The sequence below is a fragment of the Poecilia latipinna genome, unplaced genomic scaffold (assembly GCF_001443285.1).
Source record: "Poecilia latipinna isolate Pla-1442-1.1 unplaced genomic scaffold, P_latipinna-1.0 Scaffold911, whole genome shotgun sequence".
Lineage (NCBI taxonomy): Eukaryota > Metazoa > Chordata > Actinopteri > Cyprinodontiformes > Poeciliidae > Poecilia > Poecilia latipinna.
Window position 1 is genome coordinate 258,986 of NW_015113527.1, and position 9,228 is coordinate 268,213.

The 9,228-nt window shown below is 35.9% G+C and overlaps 1 protein-coding gene across 1 annotated transcript in view; it reads right to left on the bottom strand.

Moving 5' to 3' along the window:
- The window catches only part of sgcd (sarcoglycan, delta (dystrophin-associated glycoprotein)), a 173,889-nt gene extending 170,016 nt beyond the window's left edge, over positions 1 to 3,873 (bottom strand). Inside the window, exons 1-2 of the mRNA XM_015048904.1 lie at positions 3,849 to 3,873; positions 3,597 to 3,650 (exon numbers count right to left, since the gene is read on the bottom strand). The gene's annotated coding sequence lies outside the window, so the exon portion shown is untranslated. The remainder of the gene's footprint in view (positions 1 to 3,596; positions 3,651 to 3,848) is intronic.
- Positions 3,874 to 9,228: the final 5,355 nt, after the last annotated feature.

Consider the following 9,228-nt stretch of genomic DNA (forward strand, 5'->3'; position numbering starts at 1 on the left):
ACAATAACTTATTGTCCCGCCTGGTTACACATTATAACAACCATCCAAAGGTAAAAGAGCAAATTGATAAGCAGCTTATCAATTTGCAGATCATTTACTCACTTTTTGTACTCATCAAAAGGCTTCCAGTGTAATTGAATTACAACAGTTCTTCTCACATGTTCACGAATAAGCATCAAATCTACTTTAACTTTGGAAATAAATGGTGTATAATGGATTATGACTGACGTAAAATGAACCAGAAAAATATCTGGATTGAAGTGTTCTGGTTTTAATGGGAGACAAAGCCTTTAAATGACTTGTGTTGTGACTTTGCGCTACACACATGAACTTAATTTATTATTTGCTAACAGCAGAGTGGTGAGTATTTTACTTGCTTCAATCATACATGATACCATTGTTTTTCAGTGGAGTCAGAGCCGAAAAGCCCAGGTGCCAGTCCTGAATCCAGGCCCACACGACATATGCTTCGGTGTGAGCTGGGATCCAGGAGCCTGCTCCTGTACTGCTCAAAGGAATGGAGCAGTCAGCCTTATTGTGGCACATATTGTCATGTTTCCAGAGCGGTTAGGCTGATTTCACAGTTGTTTCCTGCAGTGGGAAAACAGAAGTGGCTTTATGAAATCAAACAGAACCGCAGAGAGAGGCGACGCCGGGAGCAAAAACAAATGCTGCTGCGTTGCTAGATGTGTCACCTTGTAGAGCCGACTTACTATACTGCCAGCAAACTCTCAAACAGAACCAACTGCAGCAGAAAAATAATGTGCAACACAGACCATCTCAAGTGCTGAGAATATGCATACAGCCTTTTGGTCTCAGTGTGCCGTCTCGGTATAAAGAAATGGGCAATTATCTTGTATTGGCTTTTTGGACCTTCCAACAGTGGTTCCTAAAAACTGACTAAAAATTAGAAAGAAACTGAAGTTTCAAAAATACTTTTTAAAAAATATGGGTTATTTTTTAGTTTTTGCATGGAATAATTACATTTGATTTCCAATACAAAAATACAACAAAAGTACCAGATTTTATTTAGGTGTATTTTTCTTGTCATTAGGCTGGAAGCTGTGTGCAAATATCAACATGCCTTATCAGAAAAAATGTAGCCAAAAATGTTTTAAATGCTTTTTCTTAATAAAGAAATAAAAATGGTTGTTCTTTTAAAATTACAACAGATTTAATGTAGAATATATTTATAAAATATCTTCTACATTTATATATATATATATATATATATATATATATATATATATATATTTTTTTTTTTTTTTAAAGATCAGGTGATATTTATGGTTCTAAGCCTTTTTTATTCAGATACATTGGCTCTTTAGATTGTAAATGTTGCAGGCTGTTGCTCCAAGAGGTTTTAATACATTACGGTAATTAAAAAAATAGTATACATGATTAAACTTCTTTCACAAAAACCTTTATACCTACTGTACTGATGACTTCCCTCACAACACTGTGTCTGGATCAAGGGCTGCTAACATCTCTGCAGACCTCACACATCTTGGACACAAACCGTTTTGACTTTAACCTTCAGGTTGGTGAGACAGAGAACTGTTTTCAAAACCTGGTCATACTGTCCAGATAGTCTGCTGCACTACCTGCATACTGTTGCGGGAATGCAAGTCTTGTCTTCTTTTGTAATACCACTATTAATATCCAAGGAGGAGTGAACTCATGTCAGTAAGTTGCCAGGTGCATTGTCTGGTACCACTGAGTATAGGATGAGAAAATTATAGTAATACTAGTTGTTATTTGGAAAAACAGAGATGGAATTACTTCAGCGGCAGACCAATTTGTATTTAAGCCAAATGACTGTGTTGAACCATTTAACCTGTGTGTATTTATTGTAAAACAATATTAACTAAACACAGCAATGCAACAAAAATGCATCTCCACCTAAAACATAATAATTCAATACCATTTTCCAAGCTGGAGAAAAAAAAAATATTGTCTGAGTTTTCCCAGTGGTCCACAATCATTGTTTATTTAACAAGCAAAATTCAGAGACTGGTACAAAATGTTGCATATGCATAAACAAATAGGCAGAAAAAAATAAAGCTGATTATAAAAATGTTATGCTGGATGTAAGCTTGTTGCCTTAGCTTGTTTTGGGCTATTTAAATGTAGAAGAACATTTATTTACCCTTATATTTTAGGACAAATACTTGTTTCTAACCATTGCAGAACACCATGCTTTAGCAAATAAAAAAACATAATATGAACATTCTTTGAACCTCACTCATATGAACTCATGAACCTCATTTCTGAAGTCATTTTTTACAAAAATCAACATCTTAGATTCACACATTCAAGCTGAAGTGCAAACATCCAGGTATTGTATATTTAAAAATCTGCTCACGATTCATCAGAAGTTTATTTTTCAAAAGTCAAGAGACCTTTTTCTCCTTAAGGATGTAAATATTGACAAGCCTCTCTTGGATTTAATATTCACTTGCATTTTTGTTGTGTCTTTATGTTTGGCTTGCCCAAGAGTATTTCTGTTTGTGTCTTTGGTTTGTTTTGCTGGGTTCTTTTTTATTTTCTTTTTTTTGTTTAAATAAGTAATCCAGATATTTTCTAGCAATAAAAACTACTTTACATTTCATCAGATTCAACACTATACAATCATCCAAACAACCAGCTCTAGACTTGTTGTTTTAACATACTGAGATTACATCATTTTCTTAGTGATAAAACAGTTCATGTATTGAGAATTGAATAATTACTTGTATCCAAGCAAAAAAAAAAGTTTAATTTTCAGTTAAAACAAACTGGGTTATGGAGGAAAATTGGTCTTAAAAGAATCATCAGAGAGATGGTGAGAAAGACATGTGAGGGTTTTGATAAACAATAAACAACATAGCAAGTACAATGTGTGTATTTGTCCAAGTAGAATTGATTTAGAAAGCACAAAAATGAGCATTACCTATAGATCTAGCTGCGGAAAATCTTCACACTGCCACACTCATCAGTATTTCACACCAAATATAACTCACAAAGTTCTGAACAAAAGCATCAGATATTTAAAGTAGCTAGTCACAGCTAGCCACTACTCAGAAATAATGCTGGTGAAAGTGAAAATGTTACATCTGACTTGCAGCTAGTTAAAGAGGTAACTCTTAGTATCTGACTTGATACTAGTCAGAATAGATTAGTCAGAATAGACTAGTTTATGTCAATGATTATCTAGAGCTAACTAATGCTCAGAACTAACCAAAAGTAAGGTGAGGGTTTTAGCTCAGCAGCAGCCTGTTGAAACAGTTAGCCGAAAGAATGATTAGCTTCAACAGTTGGTCAAAGCTACTGGGTAGTTAGGGGTAACTACTAGTGCAAATGTTTATTTCACTTTCAATCTAAGCACATTTGAAAGGGGACATTTAAGTTAGACCTAATGACCAGTTTAAGGTAAATCCTTGTCTGAAAAGCCCACTGAGAAAAGAACATTATGATGAACAATCAAAACTTTAACTGTTTTCCTCCATCATTAGCAGCTCATCCTGCAATTTCATCCAAGAAGCCATGTAGCACAGACAGAAAATAACTGCAATATAACATAAATGCACAGAGTAAAGAGTAAAACATACACTCACCTCAGAGTGCTAATTTGGAGTACCTGACAGGGACCTGTGGATTTTTCTAATCACCTATGAAAGGAGGAAAAAGATAAGGTCAGCATGTCACAGATCAATACCTCTCAGCTGATCATCTCCTCCCAGACCTCTACAATTATTTCCCACATTTCCCAATTTAGTCAGTGCCAACGAGGGATCAGAACTCCCTCAGTCTCAGCATTTATTAAGCAGAAACAGGTAAGAAGCAGGAGACCGGATCAGCAAAATTACCCCAACAAATCCCTCACACAAGAACTTGCATCAAGCTCTGGAGGTTGCTTGAACTTTCTGTGCCCTGGTTTCTGGCTGAGCTTGTGCTGTGTAGACTTTTGTGCTTTCATGATAGATCGCATTTTTTTAAAACAGCAGTCAATGACTGCATACTTAAAAAAATTCAACTGCTGAGGCAGTTCTGTTGAAGCAGCACCATTTATTTAAAAATTATATTTAATAATAATTTAGCATATGAATTTCTTTCAACCTTCACAGGAAGCACTTCCGCTGGCAAATTTTCCTAAGCTTCTAGTAGTGCAGGCCCAAAGATTTATTATTGAATAAACCCATAAAACTTTAAACCCGACATTCAATAAAAAGCCTGACAATATATCAGAAAATCCCACAGCAGACAGGTTTTTGTTGCAGACAAGAAAACTAAGATACCAAGTTGGTGGTTTTCTCCTTCAGCAGAACGTCTCATTAAGAATGTATGATGTATTGGTGTGGTGAGTTTGTAAGTGTTTCAGAGGCAAAAGCATCACCAGCAGGTCAGAAGTATTTTAAACAAGTTTACATTTAACAAAAGAGTCACTTTTATTTTTGATGTTGAAATTAGCAATTTACTTTAAATGATTTTTGTTTGCTTAGAGCTCATAAACCTGCCAAAGCATGTTTATTTAGAGACAAAACAGAAATACTTGTGTGCTAAAAAGTCATAAAATAAGACAAATGTAAAAGTTATTATGAACAAGTGTAAGAATATTTTTATTTTTGATAGAACAATATTGCAAATATATCATATCCACATTTTATTATGATTGTGCTGCACAAATATATAAAGGAGTATTTCTAAATAGACTTTAATAAGCTTGCTGAGTTTTTACCATATTTGTGTCAGGCACAGTTGACATTTAGATTGTGTGTCAATCAGCTTTGCCTAAATCAAAAAAAGGTATTTTAATTAAAAAACGAAAAAAAATACAGCCACCACTAAGATACACTATTGCTATATTTCACTTATAAAAGGATTGTTATTTGTAGTACAAGTACATTTTTCTTCGGTTTATTCCTGTCACCGACACACTGCATTATAAATCTGTCAGGGACAAATTATAGCCTGCAGGGTGAAACACACAATGCACCCAGCATTTAGACAGTTGTGTTATAATGAGCAGAGAGGACACTGGAAGTGGCTTACTGAGAAGGTTTGCCGGATCAAGGTTAGAAAACAGACGTAATGTGTGTCCAAATTCAGGAACTACATCCTTCGAAGGCTGCATTCAAGTCCAAATTTTAAATTTGACGGCTCCTCTAAATACATCATTCTTTTCCCCGGATCCGATGTACGGGTCTGGTGTAACAGGTTAAGATAGGTCTATGGGCTATGAAAAATGTTTCATTACATTTTTTGCACAAATTCATTCTTAGATGAAATTTTTGTTTTGTTAGTTCTGCCTATATTAAGCAGTGCCTGCTGTGATGTTACATTTTGGAGATTTTTGAAACAGCTTGTTTTCCAGACACCAAAAAACATTAACTTACTACCAAATACCAGCTGGATAGTTCTCTTCAAGCACTTGGGCTGTTTTTAGAAGCAGTTGAGACCCAAATGGAAGTAAAATGATTATGCAAAATGTGAGTTTTACATAATTTGTTCCCTTTAATTAAATAATGAAAAAAACCCAGACAAGCTACTTTTTTTTTTACCAGCTTCGGTTCTTTGTAAACCCTACACTCCAGCTACATAAACCATGAGTTGAGAACGAGGCACAGTGATACGTGTCCATTTGAGATACAGATTCCCTCCAATTCATTTACTTTGATAAAAAGACAAGTGTTCATGAAACTCTCAAAGCTTAACTATAGCTTTTTGTCCTGAGATTTTCTGTTTTTCCTTTTGTTTTTCATTAGTTTGCAGGTGGGAAGCCCTACATAAGCACGTCCTTATTATTCTGGTGATGCAGCAAGGCAGTCACTCCCACCTCCTCAATTTAATTAGAGTTTCATCTTTTAAGAAAGCAGTTCTCATTCCCCACATGTGGCTAGAGGCCGCCCCGCTGACGAAGACTGAGTTGAGGCTGCATGACAGTCCTGCCAATGTCATGGCGTCTTTTCTTTTCCACAAGTACAGCAAGAGAACGAAGGAACATTACACACACCGCTGCCCAATTAGAGCAGGAATGTGAATTAATGAGCAGGTCGAGGCAGGTTAATGAAGGGTGTTGCCGATCTGCTGAGGACTCAAATTAAAAACTGTATCCTTATCTGGACAAAGTTTCTTTGTTACTTTTTTCTCTGCTGGAAATTATCATGTTGGTGTTGTGCTGTATTGGGCCCTTTTTTGTGTTTTAAAGACAATAAAGCTCTGAACAGTTGATGTGAAGGCGGATGATTGGGTGCCATATTTTAGAGGCTGATCTTGCCACTTGAATAGGACTTTATTGTTGCTATTTTATGCCAAGATAATTAAAAAGACCAGTAAAACCAGAAAGTGAGATGGTGAAGGAAGCAAAGACACTACGTTCTGAATAATTACAAATGAAGATGCTTGTTCTTTTTTTATGGATCCTACAAATAATATGTGGCACTCTGTTTTGTATCTCAAAATACACAAAAAAATCTGCAGTAAATTAGTTTTATTTCTCTTTCATGGTCATTTGTGAATGAGACAGGTCCAAATATACAAAAATGACACTTAAAGAAAGCACAAACAATGAAAAATGTTGAATGCGAACAGTGATTTTCTGCAAGTGAGACTGCACAATGACTACTGGTATAACCAGTATCAACAAACTAACTATATTGTTGGTATTTGCATTATTTTTTTCTATAGTTTTAGCACCCAACTTTACCTGAGTATTGAAAAAGTTCATTATTTGACAGGAAGCAACGAATGATGTTCCTCATCATTGAGACTGTCATGGTTTTAAAGTCTAAATTGTGCCTCATTCTGCTTTAAGGTGTTTGTTATGTGCTTCGGGCACATTATGATTTTTGTCTACTTTTGTTTTCTTATAGACCTTGATTAAATGACATTTTGTAAATATAATTTGGAGTTTGGATAATTTCTTTTTGGATATTTAATTACGTTAATTTGTGGTGCTGTTGGTCCGCCTATAAATAGGCTGGCTTTCGGCATGTAGGGAGCTTCCCCTCCATTCCCGCCTGGGCTCCGCCTCTCTGCTTGCTTCCGCTCGCTCCCGCTCGCTCCACCACCACCACCAGCTGCTGTGGGCCGCAGCTGAGGGTTCCAGCCTGCCATGCGGTATCTTTGTTAACCTTTGTTTGTTTGTTTGTTTTTTCGTTGTGATTTTGGCCTGGTGGGACCGGTTGTCCTGTTTTCGATCTTTCTTTTGCATTAGGTTATTTTTGTTTTAGTCCGGTACGAGTAGGGGCTTCGACGGCCCTGTATAGGGTTGGCCCCCTGCTGTACCGTTTTGTTATGTTTGATCGGCTCACTAGGTCCACCTTTCTGTTACTACTTTCGGGGTTTTGTTTTCTTTATTTTTCTTTGGAACACGGGATTTGAGGGTTTGAATATTATTTTCTTCACAGAAAAGCAGAAGAACCTGAATTAAGAAAAACAAAGTGAAGAGAATTTATGAATAAAATATTTTGTTGAACCCTCATCTTTTGTCTCGTGTCCTCAAGTATGTTGTGCCCTTGGTGGACGTAACAGTGTTCAAATCACAGATTTTTTTGTTATGACAGATCAGATATTTGAATTAAAGTAATTTTTGTTCAGTAATAGTGAAAAGAAAGTACACCCTTTCAAAATTTGGGAGGCTTTTACATGCCAGGTCATTATGAAAAGTATCATGTCTTTCCAGGTTCTACATTTGTATAATGTAACCTCAAGTCAAAGCTTCTATACTGACATATTGCACATTGTCATTATGAAATAAGCACAAATAAAGCAAAAATGAAAAATCTGGGAGTGAAAAACTATGCATATCCTTGCAGACAGTGTTTGTAAAAGTGACAAGAGAATTAAAAATAAATACATATTGTTTGTCCTGGTAATAAGTGACGATACTTTACAATATGTTATACTCTAGCTGTCCAATAAAGCTCCTGAAATTTAACACAGAATACTGGAAAGCATCCAGATTAAAATGAAGATATAAATGGGAAATGAACACCTGCATGACTGAAATAAACTGGCAAACCTAATGAGCTCTAGGATAAAACAGCTCCAGTGGGAGAGTCTGCATCTGTGAGCAACCAACATCAGACAGTTTAACCAAAACACTGAGAATATAAATATATTAGCAAGTAAAAATGCAAATCCTTCAGTCTTTGGGGAAAAGGAAGGCCTCAGCATCCCGGGTGGGCTGGGGAAGTGTTTTACTGTAAACATACCCTGAAACTCTAAACAATATTGGAAATTTTCTGCGGGCTCAGAAGTAACAAACTGCAAACCCACCAAACAGCACAAAACCTACACTGTCAACTAAACAACATCCATGCCCCTTCACTAACTGTAGCCCTGAGGTTGCCAACACTTATATGGGCATATTATAATGTACTACAGATTTTTAAACACAATAGCTTCTAGTAGTATCAGCTTATTAGTTAAATTATTTATACAGGGCCACCATAACTAATTTAATGTGTGTGCACTTTACACAACTAACAATTACACTAGCAGGAGGATTTTGTTTGCTTTGGTTAGCATAGCAACATTAACAATTCCTTGTTCCACTGAGAGGTATAAAATTAGTAGGTGCAATATTTTGTCTGTTTCTATTGTAAAAGTGGTTCATGCAACTGACCTGTACCAAACCATTCATGGACCGCCTTCAGGTGTAGATCCAACTTCACATAATGTCTTGTGTTAGCTCAACTTCACACTGTGTGCTGCTATGAGCTTAACTCTGAGAAGTTGTTAGCTTTAGTAGCTGTTATCTTATCTCTGGCTAGATTTTAAACTTAATTTGAGTAGTTGTTACTTTGTGGAACCTTCAGCTCAATTCTGAGTAGCTGCTAGCTGAATGCCAAGTTCTAGTTATCCATAATCCAACTAGCTGTTAGCTCAGTTCTGAGCAGCTGTTATTTTGAGTAGTTTTTAGCATCAATTTAAGTAGCTTTCGACCTCACTGTAAATGATAGCTTATCTGAGAATAGCTGGTATTGGTACTTATAACTGGTATGGTAACTGGTATGATGTTAGCTTCTTCATTCAGCATAACCAACACAGATAGAAGCTGGTTAATGTCCAAGGAGGTTTTAGGTTAAGTTGTTTGTAGTTTGACTTTGTAACTTTTAGCTTGATTCTCAATGACAACTACTGTGTGATATCCAAACTAGGATCTGAATGCTCAAGTAAGATATTGTCAATAACTAACCCCACAAAATTACACTTAAAACAAGACAAAATGAATATATATATATA